Source organism: Nelumbo nucifera, chromosome 1 (genome assembly GCF_055504915.1).
Source record: "Nelumbo nucifera cultivar China Antique chromosome 1, China Antique-T2T, whole genome shotgun sequence".
NCBI classification, from domain to species: Eukaryota; Viridiplantae; Streptophyta; class Magnoliopsida; order Proteales; family Nelumbonaceae; genus Nelumbo; species Nelumbo nucifera.
Window position 1 is genome coordinate 126,931,457 of NC_142649.1, and position 25,998 is coordinate 126,957,454.

The 25,998-nt window shown below is 39.9% G+C and overlaps 1 long non-coding RNA gene across 1 annotated transcript; it reads left to right on the top strand.

Moving 5' to 3' along the window:
• Positions 1-6,537: 6,537 nt before the first annotated feature.
• On the top strand, positions 6,538-24,283 carry LOC148803800 (uncharacterized). The gene is made up of 2 exons (XR_016080114.1): positions 6,538-7,773; positions 15,558-24,283. It is a non-coding gene; the product is annotated as an uncharacterized LOC148803800 (long non-coding RNA).
• Positions 24,284-25,998: the final 1,715 nt, after the last annotated feature.

Sequence of the window (25,998 nt, forward strand, 5' to 3'; positions counted from 1 at the left end):
ACACAAACACGAACAGCAGCGGCACTTATCCTCATCAACCCCTTCACGATACACGAACATGAACAGCAGCGGTGCTTATCCTCATCAACCCCTTCACGATAAACACGAAGGGGTTGATGAGGATAAACACGAAGGGGTTGATGAGGATAAACATGAACATGAACAGCAGCGGTGCTTATCCTCATCAACACGAAGGGGTTGATGAGGATAAACACGAACAGCGGTGCAAAATTAACAGAAGGAGGTGTTTGTCTCACAGTCATAATACAGAAGGGTTTTCGTGGCAAAACAAAGTAAAGGAGTGTTTGTGGGTCTTTATAATTTACCCTACAATATATCAATATAATCTCCATCTACATATTGGCATGTGATTATCACTTTTACAGTACACCAGGTAAGCAGATCGACTCATCTGGCTCAAACGTTTGCCTCAGTAAAATTTGATTCTCTTAAGATATTATTGTCTTCATGCGGGAACAAATCCCTAAAAATATTCATGGAGCCAATAATCAATGCAGCAACTAAGGCAAATTATACACATTTGGCTAGGGGGGAACTTGACCATATCATATACAATACTTGTCTATATCATATGTGGTATATGAAAAAACCCTTCATCTCCCACAACCAGTTTCAACCCCCAAAAAGTCCTCCAAATATTAATATACAACAAAAGTTTGGTGGTTGCCAGTACTGTCTTCTTGTAATGCACATCTTGTCGCTGTTTCAAGGCAATGAGGGAAACCTTTTCTTCCAAGTAACTTGTAAATTTAATATTCATAAAAACTATAAAAACTTTAATATGCAGAAAAAGCATAATTTTTAGATTATAAACCTAAAATAAAAACCAATGAGAATTTAGTTACATGCTTTTAAGAGCTATCAAACAAAGAAAATCTGGCTGCATGATACACAAAAAAAATGCCTAGTCTTGGATTTGGGTATTCTTATTAACTGCAGTCAGAACATCTTCAGTGGCTTTGGATACTTGGATAAATGTGGGGATCTTGGAGGTGGGTGAGAAACCTCACAACCATTGGTATCAAATATTGGTTAGGTGAATGATTCCATATTTTGAGTTTTAGAAAAAACACAAAAATCATACTCTATGTGGGAGAATAAAATCTATTCAAGGATTTCACTTAACAACTTAAACTTTTAGGTTGAATAGTTCTTTGAGATGATATCAAAGTCATTTTGACTAAGTGGTCTAGTATTCAATTCTCGTCACTCCCATTATAATCAATTAAGTTTCAGCACAAGGTATGGGTGGGCCTGTGCTGTCGACGTTTCAAGGCCATAGGCTTTCATGTGAGGGGGCATATTGGAGAACAAAACCTATTCAAAGACTTTACTTAACAGGTTAAGTTTTTAGGTTAAATGGTTCTTTGAGACTCTGGGACAAGAAGCCTATATCATGATATCAGTGAACACAGAAGGAAATAAATAAAGAGAGCTAATATTCTAAAAGATGATAGAACTACAACTAATGAGGTAAAAAGGCAAATTAAGAAACATGAAGGTTGAAGTTTAACTTGAGAGAAATATAAAGAGAATAAGAAAAAAAAAAGAGCAAAAACCGGGAAAAACTTGAGGTGTTGGTGTCTCATCGTAAGTTTATGAAGTTTGAAGGATAACATCCTTCACATGATAATCGACCAAACGAATTACAATGTGAGAGCATTATTCTATAATGGACTTTTGAAAGAGTTCACAAATGGAAACACAAATCCGATATCATCTGTTGGACACTCCATAAGGACTTCCTCTAAGATGCAGGAGCCTCAATTTTCTCAACTTCTTAATTGATTTTGGAGTTTCTTACTATGCAGTGTAAATTTTGTTTGCATTCGTATAACTGCAAAAGAGTGCAAATGGGCTGAGTATAAAAACCTAGTGTACCTTTGCTTGAGAATTGACGTTGTTTTGTTTGTTTGTAAGAAATAAGATTAGGGATGTCAATGGGTCAGTTCTACCAGATAGAACCGAACTAACTGATCAAATTTTTTATATTGGTTTTGGTTCTGTGATTTTATCCCGATTATTAATTGGATTGGGACCAGTTCTTACTGTTCCAAATCGATTAACTCCCTTGGATGGAGTTAATAATATATGCAGGTTTCTTAGATTTCTTGTAATTTTTATTATATTTTATGTCTGAAAGTAAAAGGATAAATTCGATAGAAAATATATAAGAAAATTTTGGCTAAAACATTTGATCTATTAACATATAAACAATTTATTATTTTACTGTCATTTTTATTAAAGTTATATTATAAAAAGTGAAGTTTCAAGTTGTTATTGACATAGATAACTATAGATGTCAATATAATCTGGGCCAGACTCCATTATCCTGATCAATAATCAGAACGGTTTTGGAGGTCTATGATGTACTGATTAATAATTGGTTTGAGACTGATACATCCTTACATGCGGTCCCCAATTTATATGAAATAGAATGGAGACAGGAAGAAGGTTAATTGTTTGAGAGGACCAAGATAGGAAGCAAATAGATGTTGTTCCCACTTTATATAAGAAAGAAATAAGGTAGGATGAAATATTGCAAATTTTGCATCAGTTTTTCAGATGCAAAAATTGCACTCACAATGGGTGTAAATAAAAAAAAAAAAAACAAAAAAAAGAAGGAAAAATTGCATCACGTAAGAGTGCAAAAATTACAGTAACAAATCCGGGTGCTAAAGTTTATACCTGGTTCAGATTTGCAGTTTATCTAACAGATGAGGTTCAAATTAGATATACCTAGATCTAAATTTGATCTATTAATATTCCGATTAGAATTATTGAATCTAATCCATTAATCTGATTCAAATTGCACTCATTTTGGATTTGGATATTGTGTACAACTATACATTTAATATGTTTAAACAAAAAAAATGATAAAAAAAATTATGTTCTATTAATGAAATGAACTACAAATGACTTTTTATGTTGTATATCATGAATAAATGACAAAACAACTTCCATGGACTTGAAGCTGACTCTTTAGCAGAGAAATAACATCCAAACCAACTTTGCTAAAGATTCATAGTAAAAGTAATAATTTTTTTGCAGAGATAAGCATAAATATTTAATATTTAAGTATAATTGGAATGGATTGTATTAGATCAGTTTGGGGTGGATTCGTATTTGATCCAATTATAAATTAATTAAATTTGAATCACCTTTAATAAGACTAGTAAGTGTGTATGTGCTTTGCACGTGGTATTTCTAGATGATGACAATGATAGTAACAATATATCCAATTTTTTTTATAAAACTCATGTATTTTTTATTTTTATATTTTTGTTTTTTTCATTATTAATTGGATGCAAATTGCAAAATTTGAATATGATTATGTAAACACCTCATGTTGGGTTAATATATCCATTTTTTTTTTATAAAACTCATGTATTTTTTATTTTTTATATTTTTGTTTTTTCATTATTAATTGGATGCAAATTGCAAAATCTGAATATGATTATGTAAACACCTCATGTTGGGTTGCAAAGTTTTGGGTATTATTGGCAAGCCTACCTACTTGGCTACACTCTTCTTTTTGTAATGTTTTATCTTCTTACTGTATTTTTTTTTTACTTATAAAAAAAAGTAAGATTTAAAGAGAGAGAATTTAATGATGTGAAAAGTAGTAATTCAAAATACATTTTAAACCTTACAATCAAATAGGGATTAAATTCAAAAAATGTGTATTTTAGTCAAAAGAAAGTTTCACAATCTTATTCATATTTTTAATGGTAGTGTAAATATAGAATTATAAATGTTTTCTATTTTTTGTACAATTTTTTTTATTTCTATGTGTATGTGCCAAAATAATTCTGTTTTTTTTTTGTAAAATTTATATATTTTTTTCTTTTTTATGTTTTTATATTTTATTAATTTCCATTATTTAATTATGACATTAAAGTTTGACACATTTGACCCAAAAGTTGAACTATTGATCTCTACCAAAGAGATAAATAATTTCATTTTTTATTAGTTTTAGATTATGTATTTAAATTTCATCATCAATAAAAATAGTTCTTATTTATTATACTTTTTTCAGTTTGATTAATAAAAAAATCATAAATGTGTCTAATTTTTTCTATATGGGTTAACCAATTTGATTTAGATGGTTGAATCACTTAATCATCACTTGGATAAAGAGTGGTTTGGTTTTCGAGTAAGTTTTAAAATATATGGGTTTATATTGTTAAAAGTATTGGGCATAGATTTAATTAGTAGCATTTATTAGTGAAAAAATAACTTTTAAGTATATGATTTAATAAGAGAGAATGAGAGTTAATACCTTAAATATAAGACTTAATGAGAGGGGATTAAATGAGGTGAAAAGCATTAATTGAAATTATATTTTTAACCCCCATAATTAGAAATGGATTAAATATACAAATATGGGCATTGTAGTCAAGGAAAGTTCCACACTCTCATTGGTACTTTTTACAATAATATAGATAAAATTCGAATTTGGGCTCCAACAGAGATATCTATCATTTGCAGCCCTACTAGACTAGATTCTTTTAAAAAGGGTAAAATCACATAGTGAAATGCCATCCTCTACATTATTTTGCTTGGTCAGTGCTGCTAACACTCTTCTAGCTACATACACGGTTTCTACTAACTAATTTCCACTCTTTAGGCTGAGTTTGGAAAGAGTATAAATGCAAATATGTACTGTACAAATACATACAAAATAATGTAAAATATAAGGTTTTGCACTCTACATATTTGCATTTATTACTCCTTCCAAACTCAGCCTAATTGTCTGGATCTTTTCTCTTATGATCAAGAAACAAAAGGCAAAAAAAAGAAAGAGAAAGGAATAGGAAGCCAAAAAGATCACATCAGTGCCTCGTAGAGCACACTCTCCCACATGCACATCTCAGCATGCATCGGGAACATTTTCCGTATTTATTATTGGTAGATGTTTCTGTTGGGATGTACTGTGGGACCTGCCCTGTGGGGCACCGATGTGGCGATGTGAATTCCAAGCCAAGGGCTTAAAACCCCCGAAGCCCAACCAGCCAGCCTGGAATCTCAAAGTACCAACAACGTAACCAATCTGATTAATTCGGATGTGGGGTGATCCATTTACGCAAACAGATAAGATAAGACACAAATCCTATTGGGTTTTGGATCAGATTTGAATTTCGTCTTTTAATAATCGAAATCCAACCCGATTATAGCCCTACTCATTAACATTAATGTTGGACAGAAAAGAAGGGAAACAAAAGAAGAGAGGAAGAACTCAAAAGACCTACCAAGCCCAACGCTGGCCCAACAATGGGATGGGAGGGGCCTATGCCCTGATCAACCCAATCTTGACCCATAGCCCTTGTACTCTCTTTGGAGCCCGGAACATATGGGCCCATAATCAGCCCTACATGAAGCTGACACAAGATTGACTTATCGAGATGAATGCAACAGAGATCTAACAGACCAGTGGGCAACAAATGAAAATGAGACAACTAAAACCCCACCAAGATCATCCAAACATAGACACCAAATGATCAAAATCCACTGAAGATGAGATTAATTATGTCCACCCTCCCTTTGCCCTTATCCAATGTTTTGATGTGATCCTTTTAATACAACTAGACCAACATGGTGGGCGACCAAATCCATTGAAAATTTGCCATCATAGGCCCAGAACTGAATTCTTTGTCATGGGCTCATGGCCCATTAGCATCAATTAAAATTCATTCACTCTCAACCACAGAGGACTTTCTAGGTCTTAAAATTCATTCATCAACGTTGATAAGTTTTGAGCCCAATCCCAGTCCATTTCATATGCAGGCCTGATGTGGACCCAGATCGTACGGGTTTGGACTAAAAACATAATCCCGAAATGGACCTTAATGGAGAGGACGTAGTGGGATGGCGTGAAAACAAGGTCTTAAAACTGTCATTGACGCATAGGGTCGGAACATTTGGCAGAAACCGGTCAAGGTCTTAGTTCCATTAACCCAAACTGTTATGTTCTCACCATTAAATTGGTCAGTGTTCCGATAATCCGAGCGGTTGAGTTATCAACCTGTTCGATCCAGGCAACAGTTTTGGCAATTTTTATTTTAATTATTTTGTATTTTTAAAATTTTTAAAATATCACATGTGGATCCATTCAGACCAAACAGTTACATCACTAAACCAAAAATGTAAAAGGATAAAATGTAGAAACCTCCCCTGAAGTTTCTTACAATCATAAAAATCTCCCCTTTAGTTTCAATTTAATAAAAACTTCTCCTGAACTTTTAAAAAACTAGACAAATACCTCCCTTCCGTCACTAACCTAGACGGAAAACGTTAAACTGATAAGTCTAATATTTCCAAATACCAACTCTACCCTTTTGTAAATTATTCTAACCCAAGCTAGTAGGAGATTGATCTAGAGAAGGCTCTAAGGATTTGTATTATCTCAAATTATTGTATTATGATTGGGAGTGTGCAATCATTCTCCTAATCGAACTCTAATACTTGTACTATAAATACATACACTAACGAGAAGCTCGAAATCACACAATTTCTACTCATCACTCTCTCCTCTCAATTATTTCTTCATTGTTATTCTTGCTTTTCACTTTTGCTATTATCATTCTTTCATGGTACCAGAGCCAATGGCTTCATCGTCCAACACCGGTTCAGTTCTTCCCTCTCTCGGTTCTACTTCACCTTCTACATCAAGTCTCTTCCAATCAAACTGGCCGGTGGCGACAATCATCTCTCATGGAAGGCACAATTTCTTTCCATATTCAGTCTACATGAAATTGAAGGCATCGTGGATGGATCTCTACCTTGTCCAACAAAATTTATCCCTGATCCAAGCGACCCAACCAAGACTATCATCAACCCAGAATTCACGACTTGTAACAGGTTTGATAAATTAATACTCAATTGGATTATTTCCTCTTTGTCTGAAAGTGTAATCAGTCAAATTGTTGGACTAAGCACTTCACCAGTCTGGAAAGCATTAGAGAATGCTTATGCGTCCCCTTCCCCAGTTAGAATTCTCCAGTTGAGATTTCAATTAATGACATTGAAGAAAGGCGATTCCTCCGTCACCGAATATACAAAAGGCAAAGTGCCTATTGGATAAACTTGCAACAGCATCAGAACCCATAACCACTCGTGGTCTGTTATTTCACATATTGGGCGGACTAGGTGCGGATTTTGATTCATTTATCACCTCTCTTACAACTCGTCCCGACATTAGTTCTCTCACTGTGGACGATCTACAAGGTTTTCTTTCCAACCATGAGGTCTAGCTTCAACAGAGACATCTTCCAGTTGAATCTCTGTTTCAACCCTCAACTAATCTTGCCAAGTCTTAGTCTCATCCCTCCAACACCAATAACAACAACTTTGGCCAACAAGGTAACCCTTCTCAATTTAAGATTCAGAATAATTCCAATTATTCTAAGAATTATAGAGGACGAGGAAGAGACCGCAGGGGTCGAGGGAGAGACAATGGCAATTATCAAAATTTCAGACCTCCTAATTCCAATGGTGAATTGAGATGCCAACTATGTAACAAACCTATTCATCATGTACTCAACTGCAACAAAAGATTTGATATCTCATACACCGGTGAGCAAAGTCAACCTCTCTATAATGCGTATCAAGCAGGGGGTGCGCCTAGTACTTTCGATCCAGCATGGTATCCACACACTGGTGCCGCAAATCATTTCACGCCAGACTTGAATAATCTGCAAACTCGTTTAGAGTACAATGGTTCAGATGAGATTCACATTGGGAATGGAACAGGTTTGTTTATTGCACATGTTGATAACTCATCCTTTACTTATAATGATCGGCTATTTAATCTAAAAGTTATTTTTCATGTTCCTAACATTGCCAAAAATTTTTTCTGTAAACTAGCTTGCTCAAGATAATGATTGCTTCTTTGAATTTCATCCCTCTTTCTTTCTTGTTAAGGATCGATCCTTGGGGAACACCCTTCTGCATTCAAGACTTGGTCATCCAGCTTTTAGAGTTGTTCAGCATGTTTTGTCTAATTTTCAACTTCCGGTTAATGGTTCATTGTCTAGTTCTTTTTGTCATGATTGTAAGCTTTCAAAGAGCCATCGGCTTCCACACAAAAATTCTCATATCCCCTCACAAAAACCACTAGATTTAATTTACTCAAATATTTGGGGACCTTCCCCTTCCCCTAAACCTTCTGTTAATGGTTATAGATATTATATTTTGTTCATAGATGACTATAGTAAGTGATGTAATCGTTTCTGATCACGTACCAATTTTTTTTGTGATGTACCACCTTTTTGGCTAAGTACCTCGTCATTTGACCTGTTCCCAGGTGGCCTGTGACTCAGAGGATGATGGAGCTCCCTGGTGGCGAACTGCCTGGTGATGAGCTACTTGGTGGCGAATCCCTAGTGGTGAGCTACCTGGTGGAGAGCTACCTGGTGACGAGCTCCCTGGTGGTGAGCTACTTGGTGACGAGCTCCCTGGTGGAGAGCTACCTGGTGACGAGCTCCCTGGTGGAGAGCTACCTGGTGACGAGCTCCCTGGTGGAGAGCTACCTAGTGACGAGCTCCCTGATGGAGAGCTACCTGGTGGAGAGCTACCTGGTGACGAGCTCCCTGGTGGAGAGCTACCTGGTGACGAGCTCCCTGGTGGAGAGCTACTTGGTGGCGAACTCCCTGGTGGAGAGCTACCTAGTGACGAGCTCCCTGGTGGAGAGCTACCTGGTGACAAGCTCCCTAGTGGTGAGCTACTTGGTGACGAGCTCCCTGGTGGAGACTACCTGGTGACGAGCTCCCTGGTGGAGAGCTACTTTGTGACAAGCTCCCTGGTGGAGAGCTACTTGGTGACGAGCTCCCTGGTGGAGAGCTACTTGGTGACGAGCTCCCTGGTGGAGAGCTACCTGGTGACGAGCTCCCTGGTGGAGAGCTACCTGGTGACGAGCTCCCTGGTGGAGAGCTACTTGGCTTCCATTTGCATGAGGTGATCTCCTCTCCTTTGTCGGTGGCGGGAGCTGAAGGACCTACGAGAAATGAATCAGAGGACCCGGGGGTATTTTCCCGGCGGGGACTCTCCGATGCCTAAGTTAGCATTCTGATTGTAGGGAGCTTTGAGAGAAATGAGAGAGCTAGAGAGCAAGCATTACCTCCACTTTTTCATTCTCTCCCCCTTGTCTTTGGGGGTCGGAGTCCTTATATAGTGGTGTCCTGTCAAATCAGGCGTAACAGCCTCTGTCAAGTTAGGCATAACCGCCTCTGTCTCTCTGCTGCAGCCGTTACTATCAGAGCCGAGGTGGCGGGTGCAGGCGGCTGTTACAGAGTACGGCTCTACCAGTCAAGGGACAGCTCTCAGGACTAGCAGGCACGGTGCCGCCTAGCGAGAGACGTGGGCGCAGGTCTCCGGATCTGTCAGGTACAGTTGTCAGGCAGGAGATCTTCCTGCGATACGCCGAGCTACCCCTAAGTGTCGGGCTGCCTGTAAGTGCCGAACTGCCCCTAAGTGGCGAGCTCTTCGTAAGACGCCAGGCTGCCTATGGAGTGGCCAGCTGCCTGTGGCCAGCTGCCTATGCCGAGCTACCTGTAAGTGTCGAGCTGCCCCTAAGTGGCGAGCTCTTTGTAAGACACCAGGCTGACTGCAGAGTGGCCAGCTGCCTATGCTGAGCTGCCCTAGCTATACCGAGCTGCCTATGCCGAGCTGCCCGAGCTGTACCGAGCTGCCTATGCCGAGCTACCCGAGTTGCCTAGTCGTCAAGAGGCTGCACTTGGTTTGCATGAGGTGCCAGGTGTCACAATTTCATTGGAGGGCCAAATCCGCCCTCATCATTTGCCCCCCACTCCCAAGCTAAGAGTAACTCAGCGAAGGGAGTAGATTTCTTCTTTTGGCCCGTAAGTCGACGAGCTAGTAACTGCTGATCCAATTCCTTAGGCTTTGGGAGTTGCCTGTATGTGGCGAGCTGCCTGTAAAGTGAGGAGGTCTCCGCCAGTTCAGTAGTGTAGCCCTTAGGCTCTTGGGGCAACTTATAGTTCACTTTTGCTGATTTTGCTCATGCTGAGGAAGCGACTAGGTATTTAGCAATAGTGAGGCCCGTAGGCTTTGGGAGCGACTCGTAGTCCACTCTTCTTGACTTTGCCCATGTCGAAGAGGCGACTGGGTCTTAAGCAGTAATGTGGCCCGTAGGCTTTGGGAGCGACTCGTAGTCCACTCTTCTTTGACTTTGCCCGTACCGAAGAGGCGAGTGGGTCTTAAGTAGTAATGTGGCCCGTAGGCTTTGCTTGTGAGGTGCCGAACTGACCAGGTGCTGAGCTGCCTGCGAGGTGCCGAGCTACCAGGGAGGTGCCGAGCTGACCAGGTGCCGAGCTACCTGCGAGGTTCCGAGCTGACCAGGTGCCGAACTACCAGTGAGGTGCCAAACCGACCAGGTGGGTGCCTTAGAGCTATGATTGCGCTGCATCAGCTTTGTAATGCCGGTCACGCACTCCTACAAGAAGCTACTAGGAGCTCGACCTTCGGGGGCAGCACTACTAACTTTAGGTCGCCAGCTCACACGGGAGCCTTAGAAGGCTCGACCGGTAAGGGCGCCTATGTAGTCCGTTGGCCGCCAACTCCCGCGGAAGCTACGAAGAACTCATCTCTATAGGGGGGACCTTGCGGAGAGGACTGATGAGGCTTTATCCGAATTGAAAGTAAAGTTACTTAGTCTGTTAGCTCCCTGCATAGTCTTTGAGTTCATAAAAAATGTAAACTATAGAGCGAGAGCTTTAATTTCTAAAAAGTGATGACTTAGCTTTCTAGGAGAAGAGGACTTAGCTTTTGTAAGATGAGAACTTAGCTTTTGTAGGACGAGAACTTAGCTTTTGTAGGATGAGAACTTAGCTTTCTGTGGCGTGTTCCCACAGACGGCGCCAAATGAGTGCAATCCGGGCACTCCTAGCTGACTGCTGACTGGCTCCTTGTTGGCAACAAACGACACCTAAGAAGACGAAAGGAAGGATTGCCGGGGATTTACCCGGTGGGAATACTCCGATGCTTAAGTTAGTACTATGTATAGGAAGTAAAGAGAAAAACAAAGGCTAAGAGTGGAGGTCGCGCTTTATCACTATATCCGAGAGATTAGAGGTTTGTTTTTCCAGAAGTCGTTTCTCCTCTGCCCTGAGGGCTTTTATAGGGGCGCTCTTGTGAGATCGGGCATAATTGCCACTGAGCCCCTGCCACAGCCGTTACCTGCCAGGGCTGCGCAGGTGGCCGTTGGGATGTGCCCCTTGCCCGGGCGAGTGACACGTCCCCAAAGTGATAGGCACGCCTCCGCCTACTAAGAGACGTGGGCGCAGACTGTCGAAAGGATAGGAACTGCACCGTCAGTTAGGGACGTGGCGCAGTCTGACTGTACAGCCTGTTAAATAGAAGCTTCCTGAGGAATGCTCGTGCGACCCATTCGCGAGCTACTTTGCAGCGAGCTTGGAATACTTCAGGAGTACCCTTAGTAGAATTGGTCCTCGGGATGACTTGTCTGTTTGGGAGCTCGAGCGAGCTGGTTTTCTTAGCTCGCAAGTTAGAGTTGCCTCGGAATATCCCTTTAGAGGTAGCTCGGGGAACCCGGAGCTCGCGTTGTGGTGAGCTCCTCCTTTAGCGCGCTACGATGTAGCGAGCTGCTTTATGGGCCCATTACCTAGTTGTACTGGGCCACAATGCTGAGCTGTTGCTTACGCTGAGTCAGTGTCCACGTGTCACCGTTTCATAGGTCGGGTCAAATCATCCTTCATCAGTAAGTTCATTTGGCTCTTTCCTATTGCTAATAAGTTTAATGCATTGCCAACATTTATTCAATTTCAATTACATGTTGAAAGATTGCTTTCTTCTAAAATCAAACAATCTCAATCTGGCTAGGGTGGTGAGTATCATTCACTCTCATCCTATCTAGCTCAACATGGTATAACTCATCATGTTTCCTGCCCCCATTCACATACACAAAATGGGGCTCCTAAGAGGAAACATCGTCACATCATTGAGACTACTCTTCCTCTATTGTCTCATGCTTCTATGCCTCTCTCCCATTGGGATGATACTGTCTAGACTACTACTTTCCTTATCAACAGGATGCCTACACCAATACTTTCTAATATCTCCCCTTATGCCAAATTATTTGGACGATCCCCTGACTACTCTCACTTAAAAGTTTTTGGGTGTTCTTGTTATCCATTTTTGTGACCATACAATAAACATAAACTTGAGTTTTGATCCTCTCAATATGTCTTTCTTGGCTATAGTTCCTCACACAAGGGGTATAGGTGTTTACATTTACCCACTAGCCGTATCTTTGTAAGTAGGGATGTTGTCTTTAATGCAATTATTTCCCTTTGCTACTACTACTTCAGTACATGTTCCATCCTCCATGTCTTCTCCAATGGAACAACTGTTATCACCCTCCCCATCGTAGTCCTTGTCACAGCTTGCATCCGCTCCAAAATCCTCTTCTGATGCTCGTCCCATTCAGCAACACATGCACACGATCGATTCTCTGTTGCGTACTACTCAACCTGTGCCACCACAGCGCACCCATCCAATGGTGACCCACTACCAAACTACCAGCAGTCGTGCCAATGCTCATCTCTCGACTCGGCACCCACTTCCTACAACCTTTGCCTCTCAACTAAATACCTCCACCATCAAGCCTACCAGTTTTAGTCAAGCTTCCATTCAATGATGCAAAGCATGATTACTCGCGCAAGGTTATTCATAGTAGCCTGGCATTGATGTTGGGGAGATGTTCAGTCAGGTGGTTAATCTGATTACCATTAGGCTTATTCTATCTCTTGCTCTCACATTCAATTGGGAAATGGAACAAATAGACGTCTTGAATGCTTTTTTCCATGGTGATTTACAAGAGGAAGTCTATCTTTAGCAACCTAAAGGCTTCGAGCATTCTTATTTTTCCAATCATGTTTGTCGATTGTAGAAAGCTCTTTATGGGTTGAAACAAGCACCCTATGCTTGGTTTTAGAAGCTAAGTCAACAATTACTTAAGCTTTGGTTTACTTCTAATGCCAACTCCTCTCTCTTCACCTAAAAGTCAAAAAAAGTGCCATCATTTTCTTTCTAGTATATGTTGATGATATTATTGTTACCTCTAATGACTCTCAGCTCCTTTCTCAGTTAATTTCTTCACTTGCTGATGCTTTTGTTATCAAAGATCTTAGTGCTCTTCATTACTTTCTTGGGATCGAAGTGAGTCGCTCCTCTACTGGACTCATGCTTTCCTTGAAGGGATGAGAGATCCATCGTATGGACGCCCAAATCTTGCGGAATAAGTTGGGCGAATTAAAAATTTTTCTCTCCCTTTCAACTGAGAATCGAATTCCCTATTTAGAAAATTATATTTTCAATGATCAATCTTGAACCATAAATTGAACCAGATCTGAACAAAAGTAGTAGGAGAGAACTATACCTGATACGGAGAAGTAATATCTCCCAATGGAGGTGTTCACACCCAATGAAGGATCCAAACACTGCTCCCACTGAAGATGGCGCAGTGCAAGATGGAACAGAATCAGCAGAGTTCTTCTCCAAGAACCTAGTCCTTCGCAGGAAATAGCAGGATGGCACGTAAGCACAGCTTCCTATCAGTCCTTTCACAAAGAACTAATATCAAGATCAAATCTTGACTTCTCCCACTGAATTGGAGATCGAACTGGCAAGGTAGGCGGCAAGAAAGAATTCTGCAAGGTTGCTTGATTCTTTCTTTTGTGATTTCAGCACTAGAGAGGATGTGAATATGTGTCTTCTAAAGGTTGCCGCCCCTTCCTTCTTTTGTAACCCTAAAGGATCAGCTCCCAATCCAATTAGGAGTTGTTGATCCAAATCATATTTGGATCAGACATCCCTTTATGTGATAAGGATAAGCCCTTATCTTATCTACAGATTAGATCAGCCTTCTCCTAATCTTATTAGGATGTTTCCAGATTCAAATCACATTTAGATCTGGACTCTCTAAGTGGATAGGGTTAAGACCCTATCCTATCTGCTAATCCATCTCAAAATTCGCCCCATATTTAACTAATTAAATAGCCCATTTCGAAATGGGCTTTATGCCCATTAAGGTCCAGTGCTCACTTAGCTTTCCTAACTGCTACCCAGTTGGGCTTCCTTGTATGGCGTGGGACTCAAGCATTGATCTACACATCAGCCACATGGGTTCAGCCCAGCCTTTGTTACAAGGTCTGGCCAAATACACTGTTATGGACAGTGCACCCCCTAAAACCCATCAAATGGGCTCTATGGGCCCAACACTTACCCTAAGTGGTCCCTGGGCCAAGCCACCTTGTAACACCCAGGGACTGTGGGCAGATGCAAGATTAGCCCATCAGGTATTATCCTCAATGGTCCTACACTCAACCTCTCAGCCCATAATGATCAAACACTGCCCGATAAGAGATGACCTCTCCCTCGGCTACAAGGAACAATGTTGCACTCTCTATTTATATGGATCCCGGGAATTAAAACATTTTGCAAACATTTTAGAAACCATAATATATATACTTTTATATCTCATATAAAATATATTTTGCAAAACAAATCTCAACGATTGAAATCAGTCTTGGTTTCCATCAGAGAGAGTCCATCCCCGATCATTACCTTTGTCCGACAAAGGGGCTGATCCTGTCACTATGATCACCCACTCAGATGAATTCTCAGACTGTCCCAACATACCCAAGTTTTGACTCCCGCTAAGGATCTCACTGATTGGTACATCAAAGACAGCCCAATCCGACACCTAGTGTAGTATCATAATCGAGTCTAGGGGTTGGGTGTAACTTTCCAGTTTTGCCCATTAATCTCCAAGGTCCAGGGCAATACTGGAAATCTGGTCCGGTTCAAAGATTCAATTGATCCTACACTGCATGTGCCTAGGGTCTCACCCCGGTAGCTGAGACAGACCACCCCAACCGACTTTGTGGCACATCAGTGTCAGCCTTATCAGGATAGGTCTCCCTAGACCGACCCACTGGCTGTGAACATTCTAAACTAACACGAGTCTCATTAAGTGTCCAGTTTAAGGGTATTACACAGAAACATACCAAGGGAATATGAATCAAATATGTACTTTTATTCATTTACAATAAACTCATAATGTACACCATTCTGATTGAAGCTAAGGGCATACAAAACTGTCCAACAACTCCCACTTGCACTTAGGTCCAATCAGGTATAAGCCGGAGTCCCATGCTTTCCACGTGTTTTTCAAACACTTTCTCTGCCGGTGCAATCTAGATGGAGTAAAGCCCGTTTCTATACCAGTTGCTCTCAATGAGAAGCTTTCCAAGTTCGATGGCACCCCCTTATCTGACTCTTCTGAGTATCAAAGCATTGTGGGAGCACTTCAGTATGCCACATTGACTCAACCCAATATTGCATTTGCAGTTAATCGTGCCTGTCAATTCCTCCAAAACCCCACTGACACACATTGGACCTTTGTTAAAAGAATTCTTCAATATCTCAAAGAATAATTGACATGGGACTTCATTTTCGGCTAGGTGCTCATCTCACACTTTCGGCCTTCAATGGTGCAGATTGGGCAGGAAGTCAGGACGATAGAAAATCTATTGGAGGGTATGCAGTGTATTTTGGCCCAAATATGATCTCTTGGAGGGCCCGCAAACAAGCTACAGTTGCACAATCTAGTGTTGAATCTGGATTTCAAGCTCTTGCTGAGGTTGTTTTAGAGGTAGTATGGTTACAATCCTTACTTAAAGAATTCAGTGTTTCTCTCTCCTCACCCCTACATTGTTTTGTGACAACACTAGTGCCACATACCTCGCCGCCAACCCCATTTATCATGGACGTACCAAACATGTGGAGATTGATTTCCACTTCATTAGGGAACGGGTGATGTCTGGCCAGATTCTTGTTTGTCATCTCCATACTGAGGATCAAATTGTTGATATATTTACCAAGGGTCTCTCATCTTCTTGTCATGCACTTCTCCACAGAAAACTTAACGTTTCTTCATCAACGTCAAGTTTGAGGGGGTGTGTTAAGGAAAAGGATCCAACTCCAAGGGATAAGGACTAACCCAAGCTAGTAGGAGATTAATCTAGAGAAGGCTCTAGGATTTGTAGTATCACAAAGGATTTGTATTATGATTAGGAGTGTGCAATCATTCTCCTAATCGAACTCTAACACTTGTACTATAAATACATACACTAATGAGAAGCTGGAAATCACACAATTTCAACTCATTGTTCTCTCCTCTCTATTATTTCTTCATTGTTATTCTTGCTTTTCACTTTTGCTATTACCGTTCTTTCATGCCTACAACTTTGCAGTTTTGTAGAAAACCTCCCCTATCCATTCATTTGTTCTCTTATCGCCAGTCCCATATATACTAGAAAGGAATCCACCTCCCTCTGTGTGCGTGTTCGTAAAAACCCTTCAACAAAACTACCATTTTTACTCTTCTATAGTAGAAATAAAGCAGAGCCCTAGATAAGCAAAGATATTTCTGTCATTGTCGTACAAGAGCAGCAGCGAGAAGGAAGTTCCGTTGAACCATGCAACCTGTTGTACACTACACGCCTTGTTTGTAGTGGATTCGTAGCTGAATTTGGTGCCACTGAATGTGCCCAAGTAGATGTCTTTGAAGCAATAACACATCTTAGAGAATTGGGACTCAGATGTTTTACATAGTGCAACTAATTCTGGATAATCCGTCCTCAGGATTTTCTTGTGTAGGGAGAAATTTTAACCAAAAAAATTAAAAAATAAATAAACTAAAGGGATCAATTGCTCTTGGACACCTCCAGTACCAGATATAACAAGCAGAGCGAGAAGTCAATGGATGTTGTGGGGGATCATTTGGCATTTGCCACCTCCAGTACTAGATAAGAACTCAATGATGTTAATGCACAACTTGCCATCCATCGACAACATCAAATTGCCTCTTCGCCTCAGCATCATTCGCCTTCTTTGCAATTACAATTGGGCATGCCTTCACCACCATTCTCACCATCCCTACAATGCTGTGGCAACTGGGATCTCTCTTGGGCCACATCACTCTTTCTCTAATGCCAACAATGCTGCTACCAAATTATTATCGTTGTTGTAAGGATGCAGGATGCTGAACCCATAAAGGATTCACTAAATTGTCCTTGGGATCTATGTACACTGCTGTTTTGTTTTGCTAATGAGGAGGTTAATGACAGAGATGGGCATCTCTATTGAGGCCAAGAGCAACAACCAAAGCTGGGGTTTGGGTCTTCTCTTGGTGTTCTTCCCAAACGACGACAATGGCAATGACCACAACAGATACATTCACAAGAAGAAAAAACTGCCCATCTCTTCATCCTTCAAATCTTTTGGTTACAGTAGATATGGTAGTTGATGAGGGCGGATTTGGCCCTCCAGTGAAATTATGACACCTAGCACCTCATGCTAACTAAGTGCAGTCTCTTGACAAGTAGACAGTTCACCACTTGCAGGCAGTTCGCCACTTACAAGCAGCTCGACATAGGCAGTTCGCCACAGGTAGCTCACCACTTACAGCCAGCTCCCTACAGGTAGCTCGCCACAAGCAGATGGCCACTTATAGGCAGCCTGGCATCTTACAAACAGCTCGGGTGGAAGCACCTCGGCACATTATCGACAGCTCGGTGAAAAGCAGTTTGGTGAAAAGTAGCTCGGTGCAAGGTAGCTTGTTGCAAAGCAGCTTGGCGTATTGCAGGAAGATTTCCTACCTGACAACCGTACCTACCAAATCTAGAGACATGCACCCACGTCTCTCGCTAGGCGGCATCATGCCTGCCAGCCTTGAGAGATGTCCCTTGTCTGGCAGGGCCGTACTCTGCAACGGTTACCTACGCCCACTAGCTCAGCCCTAGCAAGTAACGGCTGCGGCAGAGAATCAGAGGTGGTTACGCCAGATCTGTCAGAACACCGCTATATAAGAGCTCCGACCCCCCAGAGGGGAGGGAGAGGAAGAAAGGAGGTAACCCCTGCTCTCTAGCTCTCTCATTTCTCTAATATCATCTTCAAGCTCTCTACTATCAGAGTGCTAACTTAAGCATCGGAGTGGCCTCGCCGGATAAACACCCCCGGGGTCCTCTGATTCAGTTCTCGCAGGTTCCTCGGCTCCCGCCGTCTACAGAGAGGAGCAGATTATCTCATGCAGATGGCAGTTGGGTTGCACTACACTAAGGAGCTCGCCACCAAGGCAGCGCACCCAGCAGCTCATCAAGGTATCTCACCACCAGGGAGCTTGCTACCAAGTAGCTCACCACCAGGCAGTTCACCACCAGGGAGCTCCATCATCCTCTAAGTCACAGGTTTCCTGGGAGCATGTCAGATGACGAAGTACTTAGCCAAAAAATTGATATATCACAAAAAAATTGGTACGTGACCAGAAACGACTACATCAATAGTAATAACCTCCTCATCAACAAAGCTCAACCGACAATGTCCATTTGTGCTCATATAGTCTTCTTTACTCTCCTCGTCTTCACTCTTAGCACTTTCGAACCCACTTTATAATTTTCTACCTCCACCCAAGACCAGACTCCTCAAAATATGGCTCGCTGAAAATTCCAAAGGCTACCAAAATTATAAGAGCAAGCGGCCTTCCTCCTCTTCTTCGTGTTTTCTTCCAATTGCAATGAGTGATCTTGTTGTCATTCGTATCAAGAAGGACGCTACGGATGATGAGTTATCTGGTCTCACTGCACAATCAGATGTTGTGCTTATCTTCCCTTCTTCCTCTTTAGCTTCCCCACTTGGCATTTCTTTGAATTTTTCTTCTGTAATTCTACAAGAAAAGGATTTGTTCTTGAAGCTCGTCTGCCATTGAAGAGACAATAATAATAGTTTGATTACTAGGCAATTGGTGGGTTTTGATGTAACCTAGTTCATGAAATTGGATAAGAAGGAGAAGAAGGTGGGAGAGCCATTGCTTCTAAAAAATGATGGACAATTTGCATTGATTGCTTGGTGTTCGTTCAAACTCCCAATCTTGCCCTCCATTTCTCTCGCCTTTTATTCATACCTCATCTTTTTTGTTTCAATGTCGGTAAATATTAGTTTAGACCTTTTTCAGTCTGTAACTCAAAGGATCAGAAGCTTAAAAAACACCCTAAAATGAAACTAAAGGCCAGGATTTTATTATTGTCAGAAAATTCTAAAATTCAGGAGAGGTTTTTGTATTTTATCTAAAGCAAAAAAGAAAAAAAAAAAAACGGAATCTGAAAAACCAATCCATCACCCACAACGGAAGCATGACGTCGTCATCCATCGGACCGTTTAATAGCAACAAAAGGAGTCTGCATCTGTTAATCCCTTGGACTAGCATCTTGCTAGCCCCCACCGATAAAAGGTCTCCACGCAGCAGCCCAGACTCTTTAACTCTTAATTGAAAAAGTAACGAGAGTCCAGACTAATGGCAGTCTTGGACTCCAAATGAGATTTCAATTATTTTAAGACCTGTCATTGAGTTCTAACACCGATGACACAGGTCTCTTTCTTCTCCAGAAAACCGACTATCTTTGAAAACCCTTATACCCTCCTCCCTGAACTGTGAACCATGAACTCCGGCAGTGGACGACAGCGACCATTTGAATAGAACAGTTTAGACGGCGATTACAATTCCGACGACAATAATGAGGACAGCAACCTGTGTACTTTATAATTTCTGTTAGGATATCTTTGGTTTAAAGGAGAAAGTAGGGAAAGGAAGGAAAAGGTAGAAAAACCTTTACAAACCTTGTATGAGTTTCTTTATCTCTCCTTTCTTTTCCTTACTTTTTCCTTCAAATCAAACACAGCCTTAGGTCTGTTTGATTGTTGAGAAAGGGATGAGAAAAGGGAATATTCCCAAATGATTCTCCCTTTCTTGTGTTTGTTTACTGGTAAACAGTATTTTGGGATGAGAAACAAGAGGGATGCGGGATCCCAAAATTTAGTGAGCGGGGTTGCAGTCGCACTGTTTTGGTGCGACCCCGGTGAGAAAAGAAAAGGCTAAGAAAATTGCTCGGGTTTGTCAGAGCAAGAAGTCGACAATCTCCTCTCCCCTTCGAAGTAGCAATCCAACAGCCATATCTCCGGTAGCTTCTCCGGTCATCTCTGTGGAACGTAACACAAGATCCATGAATCTCTCTCTCTAGCGGTCCTGTTCTACCCTTTTTTGTTGTTTTTCGGTCCATGGTTCTTGCTCAGTGAAATGTGTTTTCTTTTTGATGTCTTTGTTGATCCGAGCAGGAACAGCAGAAGGCTGAACACCGCCCCTTCTCAGCGAACAGTTCTCTCTCTAGTAGGAACAGCGGAAGGCTGAACACCGCCCCTTCTCAGCGATGTGTGTTTTCTTTCTGATGTCATTGTTGATCCGATCCAAAATTTTAAGATAGAAAAACCATCTTCTCTCTTTGAATCGAAGAAATAGGGATTTTGATGATTATAAGTAGAAATGGGGATTTTGAATATGTTAGAAGGTTAAATGTAGTTAGAAATTATTCATGTGCTTAGAGTATTTTTAATGGTTTGAGTTGTGATGATATACGGTGCTTGTTTATGAAATCGATGGGAGATATTTGGGTTTGGATTCATTTTATTGCAAGTATAAGATATTTGGGTTTTGTTTTTTCTCTCTTCCTGTGATATGTAATCGTGCTCCGGAAGTTTTTTTTTTTTTTTTCTTTCTTGTTTTCGGTTTAGCTGGGTTATGCAAGGGCGTTGGGTTTGGTCGTTCTTATTTGGAATGAGCTCTGCCATTTTGCATTTTTTTTTAATTTCTTTCTGGAAGTAATGTTCCTTGATTGCATGATGAATAATGGAGCATTGGTATGTTTTTGCACTTTTGATGGGATTCTAAAATCTCATATTTTCTTTATGATGAATAATGGGCCATTGGCTTGACCCAATGGACCAATCGAAAAGGAGGCAAGGACTCTTAACAGCTCATGAACTGCCAATGACCCATTACCACTAGCTGGGATGGTCACTCTGCACCTCTCAATGGTAAGGTCAGTGGACCTCACCTGGACCCTTTGTCCCCAACCCTTGATGCCCCTGGAACACAAAAAAAGAAAAAACATCTAAAGTTAAATCCAAGTCAAGCCAACTGAAACTAAGGATAACACCATTTGGAGATCAGAAGTGCTTCCTCTGCTGCCCAGCAATATAAAGACATAAATTTCCCCATTTCCCTAGCCCTTGCATCCTTATCATTTCCCCACCTGGAAACACATGTTCTCTATGAGTACACGAGAACTTGGTCGATTGACACCTGTATTCTTATCTTCTATCAATTGAGTCAATTGATCAGATATTGGCTAAATCCCATCTAGTCCCAATCCAATCCAATAAATACTTTGGGCCATTAAGTTTGGACTAATCCAATTCAATGTCTTCTTGGTCCATCTTACCCTTTCAAGTTGATTTCGATTTGGATGGATCCAGCCCAAATCCGATCCATTGACACAGAAGGAATATGTTTGATAATGAAAAGCCTACTCAATATGGAAGGAAGAATAAAACCCATTTTTCACTCTTCTAATCCTCTTCACTACTCAATACTAATTACATTTTTATTATTTCTTATTTGTTTGGGTTCAATCGACACTCAAATTGTTTTGAGGCCTTTAATATTTCTAAAAAGAAATTGAAGAATTTATCCAGTGAGAACACAAGAGAAACCTAGGAATTATTATTGTTATTTACTAATACTAACAAACAAGGGCTCGGTGCTTATATCTTCTTTACTACTAATAAAACAAGAGCAACCAAGGAATTATTATAATAGGTATGTTGATTTTTTTATGTTTTTATATGAGGATTATACTTATTTCATGAAGATTGTGGTGATTATTAGTCAAAGATTACTGCTAATTACTATAAAACCTTGGGAACTACCCTGGGATTTATAATTTTTTATTATAAAAACCCATTGCCTGTGAGATGGTTTTTGGGTCGGTACTTTGGTAGTGGGTCCTAAGAGAACAGTTGTAATGATGACTAGGTATTCCTTTTATGGTGACCATTTTAGTCTTAAATTGGGTCATCAGTTATGAGAATTTGGAAACTAATTATATTTGAAACACTCTTTTTAGCAGTATAGGTTAAAGAAGATTGTATTAATTATTTATAAAAATAGAAGATTTTATTAATTAAAATATGGTTTTTAAGGCACGGAAAAGATATACAATATGGACATCATATTGAAACACAATTACTCCATGATAGCTAGACAAAAACAGCAAAAAGAGAATATTCTATACATGTGATCTAAGGCAATGAGGATGTGTTGTGCATCCTTCCTCTGTTCACTCCAGACCTTGTTAGCACACCAGCAGTGGAGTTTAAGCCTCTAATTATCTGTCTCAAAACAGACTTGCATGTGCCCAATAATTGCGTTACCTCACTCAGCTTGCTAGATAGCTGCCATTGGTGCCTTACAAATACAAGTGTTTGGAAGTTCAAGTCAACTCAAGACTCAAGATGATGGTTTTTCATTGAATCTATCTTCTACACCTTATGAGCCCTTTCATTTTCTTTTGTGTTGCTTTATTTTGCAATCGTATCTTTAGTGAAATAACTTATTTTATTTTTGAATGGTTGCCCCTTTATCAAAATTGTAACTTGGCATCCAGGTTGAATCCTTAGTTTTGTTAGATTCCATGATATGCTAATTTGGTTTCTGGTAGACTCAAATTGGGGGGTGGGGGGTGGAGGGTGGGGAGGGTGTCAGAAAAGTCATTATTTTACTCTTTGCAAAGAGGTTTGTTAGGTATCAAGTTAGCATAGCAGGGTTGTTTCTATCTTTTTTTTTTTGTTTCAAATCTCTCTTTTTCTTCTTTACCAAAGCAATTTGCTGACCAGCATGTTGTGTTATGGTTTTATGATGATGTTTTGTTGAATTTCTTGTCCTTATTTGTGGTGTCTTGGTTTTTCCCCTTCTCCATTCAATGAAGAAAACTTTATTAATCAAAAGACCAAAGCAATACAACCATCCCTAGGAGAGGCTTTTCACTGATTGTAGTTTATGGAGATGAATGATATGGTTTGAATGATGATGGCATTTTTTTTGAATGATGATGACATTCATGTAGTCCCGTAATCATAATGCCATCATGTATATTTTTAAGGGTTGTTAATTGGCATCTATTTTTAATGAATTCTTTGATTTTTTTTACCAATAAAAAGGATGGTTGTTCAATGGGGAAAATGGGGCATTGATCAAAAAAAGGGGAAAATGGGATTGTTGGGTATTGGCTGGCCTTTATGATGAGTTCAAAAAATAAATACTAGTATACTTAAAACAAGAAGAAGACCCATCTAGTAAACCTGAGAACACATTAATTTGATAGGCCATGGATCAAATTAATACCAGTATACTTAAAACAAGAAGAAGACCAATCTAGTATTGTGTATCAAATTTGATAGGCCATGGCTCACACCTCCCTGTGAAAGTCCCTTCTACTGATGTTGCTAGGTTTTGAGGTCGTAAATCTTATCCCACACAAAATATCATTGCTGCATGCACTTTTAATTTGTGGTTCACATATGTATTACCTGGTTGGGAGGGTGCCGCATCAGATTCTCACATACTTAACAATGCTCTGAAGAGAGAGTATAAACTAGAAGTCCCTCAAGGTAGTAATAAACTCTCACAAGAGACATTTTTATTTAATAGGTAAGTATGTACGTGTTTTCTAACTTTTTATAATTTAAATAAGTAAATATTATCTTGTAGACGCAGGATTTTCACTAAAGACGGGGTTCATTACACCATATCGAAACACACGATACCATCTAAAGGAATGGGGTGCACATCAACCTGAGAACCCAAAAGAACTGTTCAACCTTCGACACTGATCACTTAGAAATGTCGTTGAACGGATCTTTGGGATATTGAAGAAATGTTTTCCAATCTTGGTATCTCAGCAACATTACATTTTTAAGTCACAGGTGAAGATTGTGTCTGCATGCTGCTTCTTACACAACCATGTCATGGGTGTGGATCCGTATGTTTTCATCATGCGTCAGTATGATCGAGAAGCAGTTGATACTGAGGATGATGCATGAATTGATGATTTAAATGATGATAGAGCAGACAATACACAAATCTCCCAACTATCTCAACGAGCTAGTAGAAATGAACAATCAAGGGAAGGATTTCGTCTCAGAGAAGAAATAACTACCCAAATGTGGGTGGATTATGTCTTATATCGATCTAGGACTCGACATTAATTTCTTCATGTTGTTTAACTCTTTCTTTCTAATATAACTTTTTTTCTGTGTGCACTTACTTCTTTAACTGATTATGATGTTTGATTTTATTAATTGCCTATTGCTATTTATACAAAAATACCTTGTATTAATTAGTGTTATGGATATATATTGTTTATTTGCATTGTTCATTTGATTGGCATGAAACAGAAATAGACTCTTCTAGCTTTCAGCCTGAAAACAAGACTAGAAAAACAAATATGAATTGGACACAAGACATGGATAATTTACTCATTGACACACTTACTGAACAGGTCAACCTTGAAAACAAGGTTGACAAAAGTTTCAAATCATCGGCTTACACTGCAGCGGCACGTGCTATTAGCACTAAGTTTTCAGTTGAATGTACTCAAGGGCACATACAAAATAGGCTGAAAACAATCAAGCGAAATTTTGCAATATTAAAAAACATTTTGAATCAAAGTGGCTTTGCGTGGAATGATTCAACCAAGACAATAGATGCAACACCTGATGTTTGGGCTACATATATTGAGGTAAAATAGATTAACAACACTTATACTTTAAACACTTGGTTTACAAATTATACGAAAGATGACTTATTAGTACAGAAGGTGACTTATTATGGAACTCCCATGGTAAATGAGAAGGCACATCCAGAGGCAAAGCAGTTTAGATGAAAAAGCATTCCAAACTATGACCTATTGGCATTGGTATGTGAAAATGATCAAGTGACAGGAAATGGTGCCTTTACAGCCAATGAGCTAAATAAGCAAGATGCAATTTCTGCAACTACCGCTAATGCAACACGGAATGTTGAGCATGTGTTTGAAGACATTGATGAGGCTAAGAATTCTGGAAATCCTAACTTTCAAGCAAAGCCGGTGGAGGGAAATAGTTTTGTAGAAGGAAGAATTTTAGGAAAACGGAAGTCATATGCTTCAATTGTTGTTGAACAAGTGCAAGACATTGCTACACATCTCGGGAAACTTGCATCTGTAGTTGAGAGAGGATTTGGTTTATTTAGCAAGGAAAAGGTGTATGCTGATGTTATGAGCCTAGAAGCATGTTCAGTGGCATTTTTTATGAAAGCATATGACTTCTTAGCTGAGTCTGAAAGTCGAGTTATGACATTTTACGGAGTGGAGCCAAATTTGAGGAAGGCATGGCTTCAAATGAAGTTAGGGCCTCCATATTGAAGGAATGGATAAAAGACTTAAACTATTATAACTCACATTTATTAACAAACTAGGTACTAATTATATATGACAAAAACTTGTTTTGATGGTTGAGCATTTGCGTCCATTTTGTATATTTTTTGGGGATGCATTGGCAATTTGATTGTTGTCCCTTTTTTTTGCGATGGTCAATCTATTTGTACTAGGTGGAATGAATGGTTATATTTTACCACAATGGATTTATTGGTATATGGATGATTATGACTACATGGAATGAATAGGTTGAACTATTGGCATTGATGAACTAATTACAAGTTAAAGACAAATTCAAATGATTTATTGATGTATGTATGACTTTTTGAATGAAATAGGTTATTGAATGCAAGTTCTTTGATGTACCAAAAGGTTCAAATAATAAAGCAATTTTAGTTCTTAGTAGTTTTTTTTATGAATGCATGCACAAGTTTTTTATGGATGAATACATTGAGTAGACCTATGAACAAATTCTATGATGAACGAGCAGGTACAAATAATTAAGCATTTCTTATTCTTTTTAAGTAAAATTTTTGAATGAGCAAGTTTAATAAAACTATCATGCCACGTGGCA